The sequence below is a fragment of the Schistocerca americana genome, chromosome 2, assembly GCF_021461395.2.
Source record: "Schistocerca americana isolate TAMUIC-IGC-003095 chromosome 2, iqSchAmer2.1, whole genome shotgun sequence".
NCBI classification, from domain to species: Eukaryota; Metazoa; Arthropoda; class Insecta; order Orthoptera; family Acrididae; genus Schistocerca; species Schistocerca americana.
Window position 1 is genome coordinate 818,793,985 of NC_060120.1, and position 16,070 is coordinate 818,810,054.

General features: G+C 42.8%; 1 protein-coding gene and 1 pseudogene across 1 annotated transcript in view; one reads left to right on the forward strand and one right to left on the reverse strand.

Moving 5' to 3' along the window:
- The window catches only part of LOC124595212 (potassium voltage-gated channel protein Shaw-like), a 659,419-nt gene that overhangs the window by 180,497 nt on the left and 462,852 nt on the right, over positions 1 to 16,070 (reverse strand). The gene's annotated exons all lie outside the window — the stretch shown is intronic.
- On the forward strand, positions 1,246 to 1,363 carry LOC124596923 (annotated as a pseudogene).

The following is a 16,070-nucleotide window of genomic DNA, read 5'->3' on the forward strand; positions in this document are numbered from 1 at the left end:
GACTGCTGCCCTGGCCAGCTCATTCTCCAGATCTCTCACCAATTGTAAACGTCTGGTCAATGGTGGCCGAGCAACTGGCTCGTCACAATACCCCAGTCACTACTCTTGATGAACTGTGGTATCGTGTTGAAGCTGCATAGGCGGCTGTACCTGTACGCGCCATCTAAGGTCTGTTTCACTCAATGCCCAGGCGTATCAAGGACGTTATTACGTCCAGAGGTGGTTGCTCTGGGCACTGATTTCTCAGGATGTATGCACCCAAACTGCGTGAAAATGTAATCACAAGCCAGTTCTAGAATAATATATTTGTCCAATGAATACCCGTTTATCATCAGGATTTCTTCTTGGTGTAGCAATTTTAATGGCCAGTAGTGTATTATTCGCTCCTTCCTCAAGGTGTTATACATTCTTGAGATCTTGTCACTAGGCATCTATAGAACAAAGAGTGTATCAAATCTAATCTACTGTGGCGTATCAAATGTAGTCTACTGTGGATATCCAGCGATTCCCCCCAGCTGCTGAGGAAGTTATCCGTGATGTAGTTATTGCAGCATATGTCGGCGGATGTATCGACATAGATCCGCACCAGTGCAGACGTCTACGCGTAGGCCAATTTATCACATATCGACGCGTGACCGCAGCCTAATGATACGTATGCGAAGTTAACGAGGGCCCGGCCGCGTTGCGTCGGCAGGCAGCTTCGGCGCCCCTGCGGCGGCCACGTGCCGCACGCCGTCCTGTGTCTGGCCCGGTGATGGATGGCCGCAGCTGACACGGCCACCCCCGGCCTGACCGCTCGAGTGCCGCCTCTGTCCCCGGCAGACCTCCACGCCACATACCACGCGGCGACTCTCGTGAACCCGACGCACTAGTGCAGTTCACCCCAGCCGCTGAAACCCGTGCCACGCGCAGTAGCAGTCGAGCCGCAGCTCCATTTACCATTTATCCGGCAGCTCTCGTCTTGGGTTGCCTTGTGCATAAATGGAAAATACTGGTCTCGGCGTTGTATTTAGCTGGACATTTTCCACTAAAAACCGGAGATGGAGAGACCCAGACAAAGTGGTCGGGCTAAGGTATTCCTTCTTTTTAAGCTGAGTAGCAACAGACGGAAATGCATAGAAATGGGTGATTGTAATCTGCAAATACTGAAGTATAGTGTAAAACAGTTTAATAATCTTAGCATAAAATTAAATAATTTAAACAATTCAATTTTCATAAATTCCCCTCACTGCCGTTTGCTGAAAGGGCAACGGCCTTGCCGCTGTGGTTACACCGGTTCCCGTGAGATCACCGAAGTTAAGCGCTGTCGGGCGTGGTCGGCACTTGAATGGGTGACCATCCAGGCCGCCATGCGCTGTTGCCATTTTTCGGGGTGCACTCAGCCTCGTGATGCCAATTGAGGAGCTACTCGACCGATTAGTAGCGGCTTCGGTCAAGAATACCATCATAACGGCTGGGAGAGCGGTGTGCTGACCCCACCCCCCTCCTATCCGCATCCTCCACGGAGGATGACACGGCGGTTGGATGGTCCCGGTAGGCCACTCGTGCCCTGACGATGGAGTGCCGTTTGCTGAAAACAATACCGGTTTACCGAGTATCGGGCCAGATTCAAGACTTCCCTGCGCACTGACCGCAACACGTCGCTCTTAACAGAACAAAATCGACAGATAAAACGTTAATTTTCGGAGACCCCCAGGTAAGTGTGAAAGGGCCGTGTTATTGTTTATATTGTATATGGGTGATCTACACTGAAGAGCCACAGAAACCGTTTACACCTGTCTAATACCGTGTAGGGTCCCACAAGCACACTGAAGTGCCGCAACACGACGTCGCATGCACTCGACTAATGTCTGAACTAGTGCTGGAGGGAATTGACACCATGAATCCTGAAGGGATGTGCATAATTCCGTAAGAGTACGAGGGGGTGGAGATTTCTGAAGAGCACGTTGCAGGTCATCATAGATATGCTCAATAATGTTGATGTCTCGGGAGTCTGGTGGCCAGTGGTAGTGTTTAAACTCAGAAGAGTGTTCCTGCAGCCACTCTGTAGCAATTCTGGACGTGTGGGTTGTCGCATTGTCCTTCCCCAGTCCGTCGGAATGTATAATGGACATGAATGGATACAGATCAACAGATAGGATGCTTACGTACGTGTCAACTTCGGAGTCGCATCTAGTCATACCAGGGATCCCATATCACTCCAGCTGCACACGTGCCACATCATTACAGAGACTCCACCAGCTCGATATGCAGGGTCCATGGATTCATGATGTTGTCTCCATACCCGTACACGTCCGTCCGCTCGATACAATCTGTAATGAGACTTGTCCGATCAGGAAACATATTTCCGGTCATCAATAGTCCAACGTCGATGTGATGGACCCAGACGAGGCATAAAGCTTTGTGTCATGCAAGCATCGAGGGTACACGAGTGGATCTTCGGCACCGAATGCCCATATCGATTATACTTCGTTGAATGGATCGCAAGCTGACACTTGTTGATGGTCCAGCACCGAAAACGGCAGCAAATTGCGGAATGGCTGCATTTCTATTGCGCTGGACAATTCTATTCAGTCGTCGTTGGTCCCGTTCTTGCAGGATCTTCTTCCGGCAGCGGCGATGTCGGACATTTGATATTTTACCGAAACCATCAGATTCATGGTACACTCGTGAAATGGTCTACGGGAAAATCCCCACTTCCGCGCTACCTCGGAGGTGCAGTGTCCCATAGCTCGAGCGCCGACTATAGTATACTCACTTACATCTTGATAACTTGCCGTTGTAGTAGCAGTAACCGATGTAACAACTGCGACAGACACTTGTTGTCTCATATAGGCGTTGCCGACCGCAGTGCCGTATACTGCTTTTACACATACCTCTGTATTTGAATACGCTTGTTATACCAGTTTCTTTGGCGCTTCAGTCTAACAGAAAATAATGGATGCTATTTATGACTGTTTTCAGATGACACGGGTTCTATAGCAAATCTGTAACGCCGGAAGACAGTATCGATTTGAAGAATGACGCGAAGAGGACTGATGAATGGTGCAGGATCTGGTAGTTGAGTCTGAACGTAAATAAATGAGACATATTGACATAAATAGGAAAATAACTCCACTACTGTAAAAGTATGTAATTGATGACAAATTGCTGGAAACACTACCTAGCGTAAAATATCTAAGACTAACTATCCAGGGCTACCTTAAGTGTAATAGCCACCTAAAGCAAATAGCAGCAAACGCAGATATCACACCGAAATCCATAGGAAAAATCTTAAGGAAATCTAACTGATCCACGAAGGAAGTGGCATACGAGATGTTTGTTCTTGAACATTGATTATTAATATGGTATCCTTACCAGGTGGGACTCATAGACGAGATAGACAAGATCCAATGAAGGGCGGCGTGTTTCGTCACGGGATCGTTTAACTGGTACGAGCGTGCTACAGTGATACTCAACAAACTTTGTAGGCGCACGTTTCAAGAGAGGCGCTATGCATGACGGAGAGATTTCGAGAGAGCACTTTCCAGGAAGAATCCGGCAACGTATTACTTTCACCCACATAAATCTCGGGCAATGATCACAAAGAAAAAATTCGTTGGTTTAGAGCCAATACAGAGACTTTCCGACGATCATTCTTGCCGCACTCCTTTCGCGAATATATCAGGGGGAGGAGAGGGGAGGGGGAGGGGCGGTGATTACTTAGTAGAGTTGTGGCGATTCGTGAATGAGTCGTTCGTTTGAACGACTCTAAATAAAGAATCGTAAGAATCGAATCGTGGTACGGACGAATCGTCGTTCAAAAGAATCGTAAGAACGATTGCGTGTTTCCGAGTAGTGACGATTCCAAGTTCCAACGATTCATCGATTCTTAGTACGCTATGCTTCGAAGGCAACTTCCCGAATCATGCCGAGTCGTACCGAATGATTACGACCGCCAGATGGCAGTCAAGTGGAGGTTACATGTGAATAAAGGAAGCTCGGAACGAACCAACGAAGTTCGTGGGTCGTAATATTACTCGTGAAAACCAAGCTGACATTTGGCGGTGGCTGACAGGAACGAGCGTAAAGGCATTTCCCATTTACTATCCCTATATAGCGCACATACGCGGATTCGTGTCGTCCTACGTTTCTCTGTGCTCTTTCCAATTCTACAGCACCTTATATTTCACAATAAAGCAACTGTCAGCCCTCACACACTGCAAATTTAGCTTAACTTTTGTTTCGTCGAAATACAAAGCATAGGTATTTTGCTTTTAATTTGTCTGAGAACTTGCTTCTGCCACTACTATTTATGTGAGAAGACAACATACTTCTAAAGTGTAGGATACAATCGTATACAGCGACATTACTTCACTGCTAATTTGCCGATTCTGTTAGTTCCACCAGTCCCGCCACTAAATGCCTGTCGCACTAGACCAATATTACAGAGCCTATATAGAGAGAATGTAGGCACTATAACCAATACCTTTTTTGGCGGATCACCGTGTAATACCGTCTTTAAACAAAAGCTTTTTTATTAATAATTTCCAGTTCGAGTTTTCGAATGTTATCCTGTTCAAATTCATATTAAATTTTAGTGAAGTAATGTATACGATTGAATCCTATTGTTTAGAAGTATGTCGTCTTCTCACGTAAATAGTAGTGATAGCGGCAAGTTCTCCGACAAATTAAAAGCCAAATACCTCTGCTTTGTAATTAGAAGAAATGAAAGTTAAGCTAAATTTGCTGTGTGGGAGGGCTGTCGGCTGCGTTATGAATTACAGGGGTGATGTGGAATTGGAAAGACATCTTAGCACAGAAAAACTTAGAATGATATGAGCCAAACCACGTCTGCCTCACTGCTAGATTTTGTTATTATAAAACAGACGTCAGTAGTTAGGCGCGTTCAAGCCACACAACCAAACTGACATACCACGTAATTTTGCACCACCTTCCGCACAAATCGACTCCTCTTTCCTGGCATACTGAAATAAAACAATAGGTGCAATCAAATCAAACGTGACCTTTCAACAATTAAGGCATTACACGTATAAATCGAGAATCACACTTGTAACGTCATATGCATGTTTACTCATAAATAAACTATTTCTGGCATATCTTATCAGTTCGATTCCAACCCCATTGACAATTTTAGACCTGTCCTGCCATCTGTGAGTAAGATGTAGAACTTTATGCATTCCGTAAGAATCGTGCCATCGCAGACTAGAATGAATCGTGAAAGAACCGTGAACGAATCGTAGGAATCGATTCGCAATGTGAGATTGAATCGTACGAATCGAATCGCGAAAAAGAATCGTGTTGCCCAACTGTACTATTTAGTGGTACACGAAGTACCTTTCACTACCAAACATTGGTTGGCTTACCGTGCGGCTAATTATTAATGCCGAGAGTAGTATAAACTGCCTGCGAGAATTCGATGTTCCATGCTACTGACGCATCACTCTGGAATAAGTAACCAAAGATGTATATTTGGGGACTCTGCGTGAGGCGATTACAGAGAACGGACGTGTTTTATGTTGGAGAGATTTTGCTATTGTTGTGCGACGCTATTAAGCTCCACTGTGAATGTATAGTTAATCGATGGCACTATAAACAAATTCAAGAAAATAATACTCATTCAAGGTGTGTAATTATCAATTTGTAAAAGATTTTACAAACGTTCTTCAGATATCAGGCGACTTAGATCGAATGACAGTGCGAGCCTGCATCAAATGTTCAAATGTGTGGGAATTTCTAAGGGACCAAACTGCTGAGGTCATTGGTCTCTAGAGTTACACACTACTTAAACTAACTTATGCTAAGAACAACACACACACCCATGCCCGAGGGAGGACTCGAACCTCCGGCGGGAGGAGCCTGCATCTTTTCATGGTCAATATTCTTCTAGAGAATATCTCAGAAGCACTAAACTTCTCGTTGATAAGAAGTTAGACATATCAATCCATACGCATCATGCAACATTGCACCTAGTTGTGCCGAACGATCTTCGTAGCGAAATAAACATTTTAGAGTTTTCGGGCGGAGCGGTTCCGACGAGGAGTATCAGCTAGATCGACGCTGCGGGAGATATATCCAGCTCTCCTGTGGATTTAAAACTAAAGCCTTATGTTCTTTTGCTTTTAAAACACTGAAGCTAAAGCATAAATAAAACCACTGGAAATCATAACTAAAAATACCAAAAAAATGAGAAGTAGAGAATTTTCTTAAACAAAATTCCTTATTAAATAATTTAATTACTTAAAGTATAATAAATCATGCAATCTCTTTCTTCCTGCTCTTCGGAGTTTTCTTTCTACTGTCTTTCTTCTCTTCGGCTGCTTTCCGCTTACTCTCATTTTTACTTTCTTCTTCTCCTCTTTCTTTATTTGGCACTCCTAGGTCACTGTTATAAGAAATTGTAAGTATCGTCACGGAGCCCTTTTTACGGACACTGCTTTTACCTTTTCCCCTACACAAAATGGCCAGAAACCACCTCCGAGATGGCCACTTTGCCCGTATGGAAGCCGTTACACAGAAGCTGCGTACCCTCTAACAACACGATCGAAATTTCAGTATCTAAAATGGGCTCATGGAGTCAAGATAAGACATTGTCAACGAAGTTTCATTGAAAAGATGTAATTCACATTCGCTCTCCCAATAAATGCACGTACTTAATCCTTTCTTCAAGATAACTAAAATCTACAAAAATTACGAAACCTCTGAGGAGCGGCACAGAAAAGAGGTTAGACTTCTTGAGGCGCCTAGGACCTCCAAGGAGAATAAGTTATAGCGCTTGCCGAGTGATACTAGCCCCTTATAGCCCTCAGGAGCCCAATGGTCACTTTGACCGTCATGGCCACTTTTCCTGAGTTAAACTTCTAGTTTTATGTTTCAAAAACATATGATTTTCGTAAGGTAATTAACTTATTTATTCCTTAATTAGTTTGTCTCATGCATTTGCAACCTGAACGTTAATTAAGAAGTATGTAAAGTAGATAATTGTTAAGATTTGTCCTGTTATAATATCTCTCCTACATATATTAAGTAGAAATGAATGCGGCTGGATATTTTTAATTGTTTATTAAAAATTAAAGTTAGTTTTAGGGGAGATAAACGTTAAAGTGCTTCAATTAAAAAATAATCAACAGACAGTGAGTTTTAACTCGGTTATTATAATAGAAACTGAGGACTAATTGCTCAGTGTTCTTCCCAAGGGCAAAATACACTAAAAGTGCGTCACTGAACGACATAAACAAGTGTCTATTCTTCCGGGACAGTAAACGAAACGAAATTTAATTACTCTGGTTATTTGAGTAGAACTAACTATAAATAACTGTAACATATAATCTATAAACTATAAATAACTATAACCCGCAGTTAGATATCAATTTTTGTCAATATGGAGAACGTTACTTTTCTTGGAAATCATGTCGTTGAACTCTTGACAGGGTAATTTTAAATTACATTACTATAAGATAATTTGTCGGTTTGCAATTTATTCAGTTCATTTATGAAAGAGAACAATTTGAAAGTAGCTGTCCACGTTTAAGTGTAAGAATCGACCTTTCTGTTGCATGAATTTCTTGAAGTTTTGCTGCTAATCGAAGAGTTTACTGTCACCGAAAACCATGGCTTTTCTTGACAAAATGTCTATAGTTTCTGCTGCTTGTTCCTAAGTTGGAACGTTAAATAATGTCATCCACGGGAACCGCTTTAATTGGCTGTTAAATTCGTAGGTCCTGCATTTTAAGTACTCTTTGTTAATGTAAGGGGCAATTTAGAACTTTTCGCTGAGGGCGTTGTTCTAGCGCATAGTAACGCAGTGTGACGCCAATGCGGGTATATAAGCATGGGCGTTTAGGCATGGAATTAATGTGCCGGTTGTATCTTTCCAACGCGCGTGCGGTAAATGTGTGAACATGAATTATGACGACTTTATTGCCAGATGCAACCAAACAGGACCAACGTGCTATTATTATTTTCTTGGCTGTCGGAGGACAAACAGAGGAAGACTTTGATCGGAGATTCTGACTGTGTATGAGGCAGCATATCTGTCGAAAAGCACCTCACGGTAAGGGGTGTTACTGCTTCACAAAACGGAAGTCCCCAAATCGCTAATGTTGTAACGTAGAAGTTACGCCAACTCAAGTGTATGATACTTTAGCACTCGCGTTATAGTCCTGATCTCTCTCCATGCCGTTATTACGCCTTCCGCAGCATAAAAGAGGCCTTGAATGGCCAATGATTCCTGTCGGACGAAGATGCAGCAGGTAGTGTTCAAGCGGTAGGACGTGGTGTTTTACCAAACGGGTATCTTTAACCTACTGCGTCAGTGGATGGCTTGCCTAAATGCTCACGGCTATTTTGTCTGATTTTCGCATTGATTCTGGACTGTAGGCCTTCGAACGTAAACTCTTCGGTCGCCCCTTATATAGAAATTTTATACACGTTTGCTATAATGCATCCACCCGATTTTGTTATGTATCTGACAAGTTGCGCGTTTCCAGAATGAGACTTTTACTCTGCAGCGGAGTGTGCACTGACATGAAACTTCCTGGCAGATTAAAACTGTGTGCCGGACCGAGACTCGAACTCGGGACCTTTGCCTTTTGCGCGCAAGTGCTCTACCACCCGAACTACCCAAGCACGACTCACGCCCCGTCCTCACAGCTTTACTTCTGCCAGTACCTCGTCTCCTACCTTCCAAACTTAACAGAAGCTCTCCTGCGAACATGCAGTGTGAAAGTCTCATTCTGGAAACATCCCCCAGGCTGTGGCTAAGCCATATCTCCGCAATATCCTTTTTTTCAGGAGTGCTAGTTCTGCAAGGTACGCGGGAGAGCTTCTGTTAAGTTTGAAAGGTAGGAGACGAGGTACTGGCAGAAGTAAAGCTGTGAGGAGGGGGCGTGAGTCATGCTTGGGTGGCTCAGTTGGTAGAGCACTTGTCCGCGAAAGGCAAAGGTCCCGAGTCCGAGGCTCGGTCCGCCACACAGTTTTAATCTGCCAGGAAGTTTCAAGTTGTGGGTTCTATACTTCATTTTTAAAATGCCTAGTAAAAGCCGGACGTGACAGTAAGAATCTATACAAATATACCGGAATCCCGGTAGTCATCTTCTCGTTGCTCTACACGCTCCGTAACACAATCACTGACCAAGAAAAAAAACATTCACCTGGAGACATCTAAAAAGATACACGGCAAACCACTGTAATGTGCATGACAATGGGTGCTTCCAGTTGTACCTCCTATTAGTATTTCTGCCCGTTCAATTCGCGTCTGAATTGCGGGAAGAATGACTGCTTAAACGTAGCTGTGCGCGCTCTAGTTAGCCAAGCATTGACGACTGTCTTCTGTTTACTTGCGTCCGCTGCTCCGAGACTTTTTAGAAACTGTCATTAAATTTATGTTGTCTCCACCACCGCGATTTCTGACTATTATGCCATTTGCAAGAGATAAATAACTATTAAGTGCGTCGGGCCTAGTACCGGCACATTAGCTCAGCGTGACAAAATAAGTGACGCTCCAAGGAGGCATCGTCGAGCGTCGATGTAAAATCGTAAACATACACACGCTAGTAGTGTACACCCATTAAACTGTCAAACCAACCATGCACCAAAACCAACCATGCACCAGAGTCACAGCGATCGTCAATTATTTTCTGGGGAAATTGCCTGAATATAGAACATTTTGTAACTAAATTGGACGGTCATATGCAAAACACACTTTATTTAATCTCTGTCATGCACTTTTCAACCAATATTATTAGTATTACAGTGTCCAATACTCGAGAATAAGTAAAAACTGGCATGAAAGATTTTCAAAGATGAAACTTGGAAGTTATCCGTATCTAAGGACTTCATCTGTAATTTGAGTAGATGAAGTTGCTATTCATTTAATGAAATGATTATATTACACAAATATTTGGAGATGTTCTCAAATTCATAAGTCTGTTCGTTACTTATTTCCACGCTCTTGGAATCTCAATTATACTGTTATCGAGGACTCTTATACTGGGGAAAGCTGTGTTCCAGTAATCACCACTCTTACTGTGGACGAATGTATTTTCTTCATTGTGAAACGTCCCCTTTTTGAAGAATTATACATGACTGTGCTTATCCTGACACACAATATTTTTAGCGCAACGCAACCTGACTTTCAAAAAATCCCTACAAAAGAATGGCCCTGACTAACATTAACCTGTACCTTTCTCAAATCACTTACCTCACCAAAAATCTTCGTTACTCGAACTACTGTAAAACAGCGAGCGCCACTACTGCCAGCTAAATAAAAGATTCGAACTACGGAAGGCACTAACTACTGATAGGCATAGTTAGGAAATGAAAGATTTTAGTAGAGAACAAACAATGTATTTACCTTAATAGTGTTGAAAAATCATAATATACATAGCAGTTCCTAATATCCAGTATTACAAATTTCAAAACTCCGCCATCTCTCTCCCCACATCCAACACTGCTGGCGGCTCACCTCCAACTGCGCAACGCTACGTGCTGTTCGCATCCAGCTGCCCAACACTACAATGGCAGACAACAATGCAAACTAGCCACAGACTGCACACAGCACAGCCAGTGATTTTCATACAGAGCGCTACGTAACATTGCCAATAAGGAAACATAAACAGCCTACTTATAATTGCTGTCTGAAGGTTCGGCAAACTGATCAGTTTCGCCATTGTCCATAACTACTGCGGGAGAATCAGCTCCAGAATCACTTTTACCAGAAAAGTCATTTGCGTCTCTTTCATGAATGTCTTCTAAAAACGCTTCTCGTATAGCATCATCCGTTAGTAAGACTGTCACATAAACATACTTCGCACTCAGCTACAGAACAGTTACACCATGTGTAATCCAGGGTTACTTTGTGTATGTGCAACGGGACACATAGATTAAGAAACAAAAAACTGGATTCGTGATTTCCTGTCAAAGAGGTCACATTTCGTAGAAATTAACGGAAAGTTATGGCATAAAACAGAAGACTTCTGGCGTTCCCCAAGATAGTATTATAGGCCCTCTGCTGTCCCTTATCTGTGTAAACGATTTAGGGTACAATCTGAGAATCCGTCTTAGGTTGTTTGCAAATGATGCGCTCGTCTAGCGCAAGATCAAAACAAATTGCAAAACAATTTACAAAACATATATGTATGATGTGAAAATTGGCAACTGAGCCTAAATAATAAAAAGTGTGAAGGCATCCACGTGAGTACTAAAAGAAATCCTTTAAACTTCGGTTACATGATAAATCAATCAAATTTAAAGGCCGTAATATCAGCTAAATGCCTAGGAATTACAACTACGAACCACACATAGAAAATGGTGTGGGGAAGACGAACCAAAGGCTGCGATACATTGATAGGACACTTGGAAGATGCAACGGATCTACTAAAGAGACTGCCTACGCTACGCTCGTCTATCTTCTTTTGGAGTTCTGCTGCGCTGTGTTGGATCCTTGTTGTTGTTGTGGTCTTCAGTCCTGAGACTGGTTTGGCGCAGCTCTCCATGCTACTCTATCCCGTGGAAGCTGCGTCATCTCCCAATACCTGCTGCAGCCTACATCCTTCAGAATCTGCTTAGTGTTTTCATCTTTTGGTCTCCCTCTACGATATTTACCCTCCACGCTGCCCTCCAATACTAAATTGGTGAACCCTTGATGCCTCAGAACCTGTCCTAACAACCGATCCGTTCTTCTAGTCAAGTTGTGGTACAAATTCCTCTTCTCCCCAGTTCTATTCAATACCTCCTCATTAGTTATGTGAGCTACCCATTTAATCTTCAGCCTTCTTCTGTAGCACCACATTTGGAAAGCTTCTATTCTCTTCTTGTCCGAACTATTTATCGTTCATGTTTCACTTCCATACATGGCTACATTCCATACAAATACTTTCAGAAATGACTTCCTGACACTTAAATCTCGTTGTTAACAAATTTCTCTTCTTCAGAAACGCTTTCCTTGCCATTGCCAGTCTACATTTCATATCCTCTCTACTTCGATCATCATCAGTTATTTGCTCTCCAAATAACAAAACTCCTTTACTACGTTAAGTCTCTCATTTCCTAATCTAATTCCCTCAGCATCACCCGACTTAATTCTAAAATGGTTCAAATGGCTCTGAGCACTATGGGACTCAACTGCTGAGGTCATTAGTCCCCTAGAACTTAGAACTAGTTAAACCTAACTAACCTAAGGACATCACAAACATCCATGCCCGAGGCAGGATTCGAACCTGCGACCGTAGCGGTCTTGCGGTTCCAGACTGCAGCGCCTTTAACCGCACGGCCACTTCGGCCGGCCGACTTAATTCTACTACATTCCATTATCACCGTTTTGCTTTTGTTGATGTTCATCTTATATCCTCCTTTCAAGTCACTGCCCATTCCGTTCAACTGCTCTTCCAAGTCCTTTGCTGTCTCTGACAGAATTACAATGTCACCAGCGAACCTCTAAGTTTTTATTTCTTCTCCATGGATTTTAATACCTACTCCGAACTTTCCTTTTCTTTTGTTTCCTTTATTGCTTTATCAAATAGGATTAACAGAGTTCATCGAAAAAGTTCATAGAAGAGCAGCTCGCTTTGTATTATAGAGAAATAGGGGAGAGAGTGTCAATGACTTGATACAGGATTTGGGACATCTTTAAATCAAAATCGTTTCTCGCTGCGGTGGGATCTTCTTACGAAATTTCAATCACCAACTTTCTCTTCCGAATGCGAAAATATTTTTTCGACGTCGACCTACATAGGAAGAAGCGATCGTCATAACAAAATATCGTAAATCAGAGCTCGCACGGAAAGATGTATGTGTTCGTTTTTCTTTTCGCACGCTGTTCGAGATTGGAATAATAGAGAATTATTATGAAAGTGATTCGATGAAACTATACCAGGCACTTAAGTCTGATTTGCAGAGTATCCATGTAGATGTAGACGTAGATGTAGATCTCCAGTTTCAGTCTGACTCTAGGATTAAATGGTTAGAGTTATCACTCTCTGTGACGTGTAGAAAGGCCACCAGGAAACATTAGTGTTATCCGCTTTTAGTCGTATTGCCAGGACTGGTAGGACATATAAGTGGTGGGAACAGCATCAGCTTCTGATTCATCACTGAGAAGTATACGGAGATGCCGGTTGCTCCTGTGATCAGCATCTGACAGAGTTTGAAAGAGGCCACACCGCAGGCTTTCATTTAGCATGCTTGTCGAATCGTACAATTTCTTTTTTTTTTTTTTTTTGGGGGGGGGGGGGGGGGGCTTAGGACTTGACAGTGGCCCAACGATGGTCTGCGAGGGAACAGCAGGACAGACACACTCGTCGCCAATGATCCAGTCGCCTTATTGTTTACCCCTTCATTTCTACACGTGCTATCCGAGAACGAGTAATTCCTGGGCTCCTAGCAACATTCCGTGTCATCCAGCACCATTTGAGTCTGATTCAAGAGATTGAGAGGGTCCAAAGAAGAGCGGTAAGATTCGTGACTGGTACATTTAGCCATCGCGAGAGCGTTACAAATCTCATAGAAAGTTTGAAGTGGGACACACTTGCAGATAGAAGACGCACTAAACGGAAGGGGCTGCTCAATAAATTCCGAAATCCGATCCTCGCCGAGGATGTAGAGCATATATTATTACCACCAGCTATCAAATCGCGCAATGATCACCATTCAAAGATAAGGGAAATTAGACCTCACGCTGAGGCGTTCAGACAGTCGTTTCTCCCTCACAGTTGGGGGGAGGGGGGGGGGGGGGAATGACTTCGACGCGAATTGTGCCCTCCGCCACACACCGCTTGGTTGCTGGCGGAGTATATATGTAGATGTAGATTGGTTGGAGACTACCGTACTATGCAGTTAACACCAGAACACAAGTGGCTGCGTTTCGAATCTTGCTGTTACCGTGAAGCACGGACTGCTGATGAATTGCGTCGCATTTTGTTGAGCGATGAATCGCGGCTTTGCAGTGTTCCGGTTGACCACTGTCGACGAATATGCTGACAACTAGGATAGAGGTCCCATGCTTTCAATATTTTGAAGAGACAAAGCGGTATTACTCCTGGGGAGCCATCGTGTGTGACGTTAGGTCATGGCTGTAGATTGAGTGAACTCCTACGGCGCAACATTACCTCTAGGACGTCCTGTGTCCTCACGTGTTACCTAATATCCAACAGTTTCTTGGTGCCATTTTCAACAGGACAAGCCTCGACAAAACATGGCATGTGTCTCTATGAACTATCTGGGTGATGTTGAGGTACTCCGGTGTCCAGCAAGACCCCCAGGTCTGGACCTGATAGAACATGTAAGTGAGCACCTCGGACATCAACTCCGCCCCACTGCCAGAAGACAGGATATCAAGCACCAGTTACAACAATTCTGGGAGAGGTTGTCTCAGCGGTTTAGTACATACATCTCTGCTAGAGGTGTAAAACTTCTTACTGATAGGAGGTCTCATACCCAGGGTTCTTGGTAAATTTGACTCTACTTTGCAACCAGAGAAATAACCTCTCAGACCGTGAAATTTCATTTCATTTCCTCCACCACTTAAAGGTGTTACACTCCGTCAAGTAGCATAACTGCTGGAGTATGGATGTGGTAGTTTGTGCCACCTAATTTTCTTTTGTGTTTCAGATATTTGAAACAGAAGATCATAGTAATTAGGACCTTAACTGTAGTGGTTTCTCCATTCCTTTAAGCGAAAGGGAAGTTTGGTTGCAGACATGTTAGACTCGAGTAAAATGTGTTACGATATTCCCACCCTAGTAATTTTTGCAGCTGCGTCTCATACACAGGGTTCTTGGTAAATTTGACTCTACTTTGTAATCAGAGAAATAACCTCTCAGACCGTGAAATATCATTTCATTTCCTCCACCCCTTAAAGGTGTTACACTCCGTCAAGTAGCATAGCTGCTGGAGTATGGATGTGGTAGTTTGTGCCACCTAATTTTCTTCTGTGTTTCAGGTATCTGAAACAGATAGTTCATAGAGACACATGCCATGTTTTGTCGAGGCTTGTCCTGTTGAAAATGGCACCAAGAAACTGTTGCATATTAGGTAACACGTGAGGACACAGGACGTCCTAGAGGTAATGTTGCACCGTAGGAGTTCACTCAATCTACAGCCATGACCTAACGTCACACACGATGGCTCCGCAGGAGTAATACCGCTTTGTCTCTTCACATTTCCGAGTTAAAAGAGACTTCTTTTTGTTTCAAATTTTACGCTACTTTTCCAGCAACGGCCTATCATAAAACAATTCACATTTAAGGCGGTACTGAAAAAAATTATACTTTGTCATTCGCAATAGTAATATATTTCTCTCGTCTTACGTACAGATAAATACCGGGAGTTAACAGGTGGCAAATTTTTCATTAATAGTAGGCTGAAATTATCTCAGTGATTTTGAATGTCAGTGTGTTTCTATAAGTCTTTTAAGAACAATAGCTGACCACATAATCATAAAAGTAAAAGATTATTGCAGATTATTAGCTGTTAGCTTTGTTACAAAGAAATAATTATTACAATATGATATATTCTTAAATTTGACTAAATACGTCACGTAAATTTTGTGTTGCTTACTCTCAGGACAATTTTGTCTGGATTTATGACATCAATAAATTCCTTAAAACAAAAATATTTATTGGTAACCTCAATTAGTCGCTGCGAAAATGTGGAAATGTACGTTTCGTCCATCATAACTGTAGGTCTCCGTTAGTGAAGAAGGCTCTAATGATTCACCATAACTTTACAGAGTAAGATTTCTTTTCCTTTTCATTTATTTGAAAGGCTCGTAAAAGAGATTTTCTACTGATTCGACTAGGAAGATTTAGACTTTGCCACGCACTAACAAAACTACTAGTGTTTTAGAATAAATGTTTGTAAGCGCTTTTATTTGATGTGTGTTTCACGTTGATTTATTACAAGTGATATACACAGTTCACTTCCATCCCGTGTTCACAACGAATTAGTGAGACAAAAGAGTTTATGCAGGGTACTTCACGAGGCCAGTTCAAATGGTTCAAATGGCTCTGAGCACTATGGGACTCAACTGCTGAGGTCATTAGTCCCCTAGAACTTAGAACTAGTTAAACCTA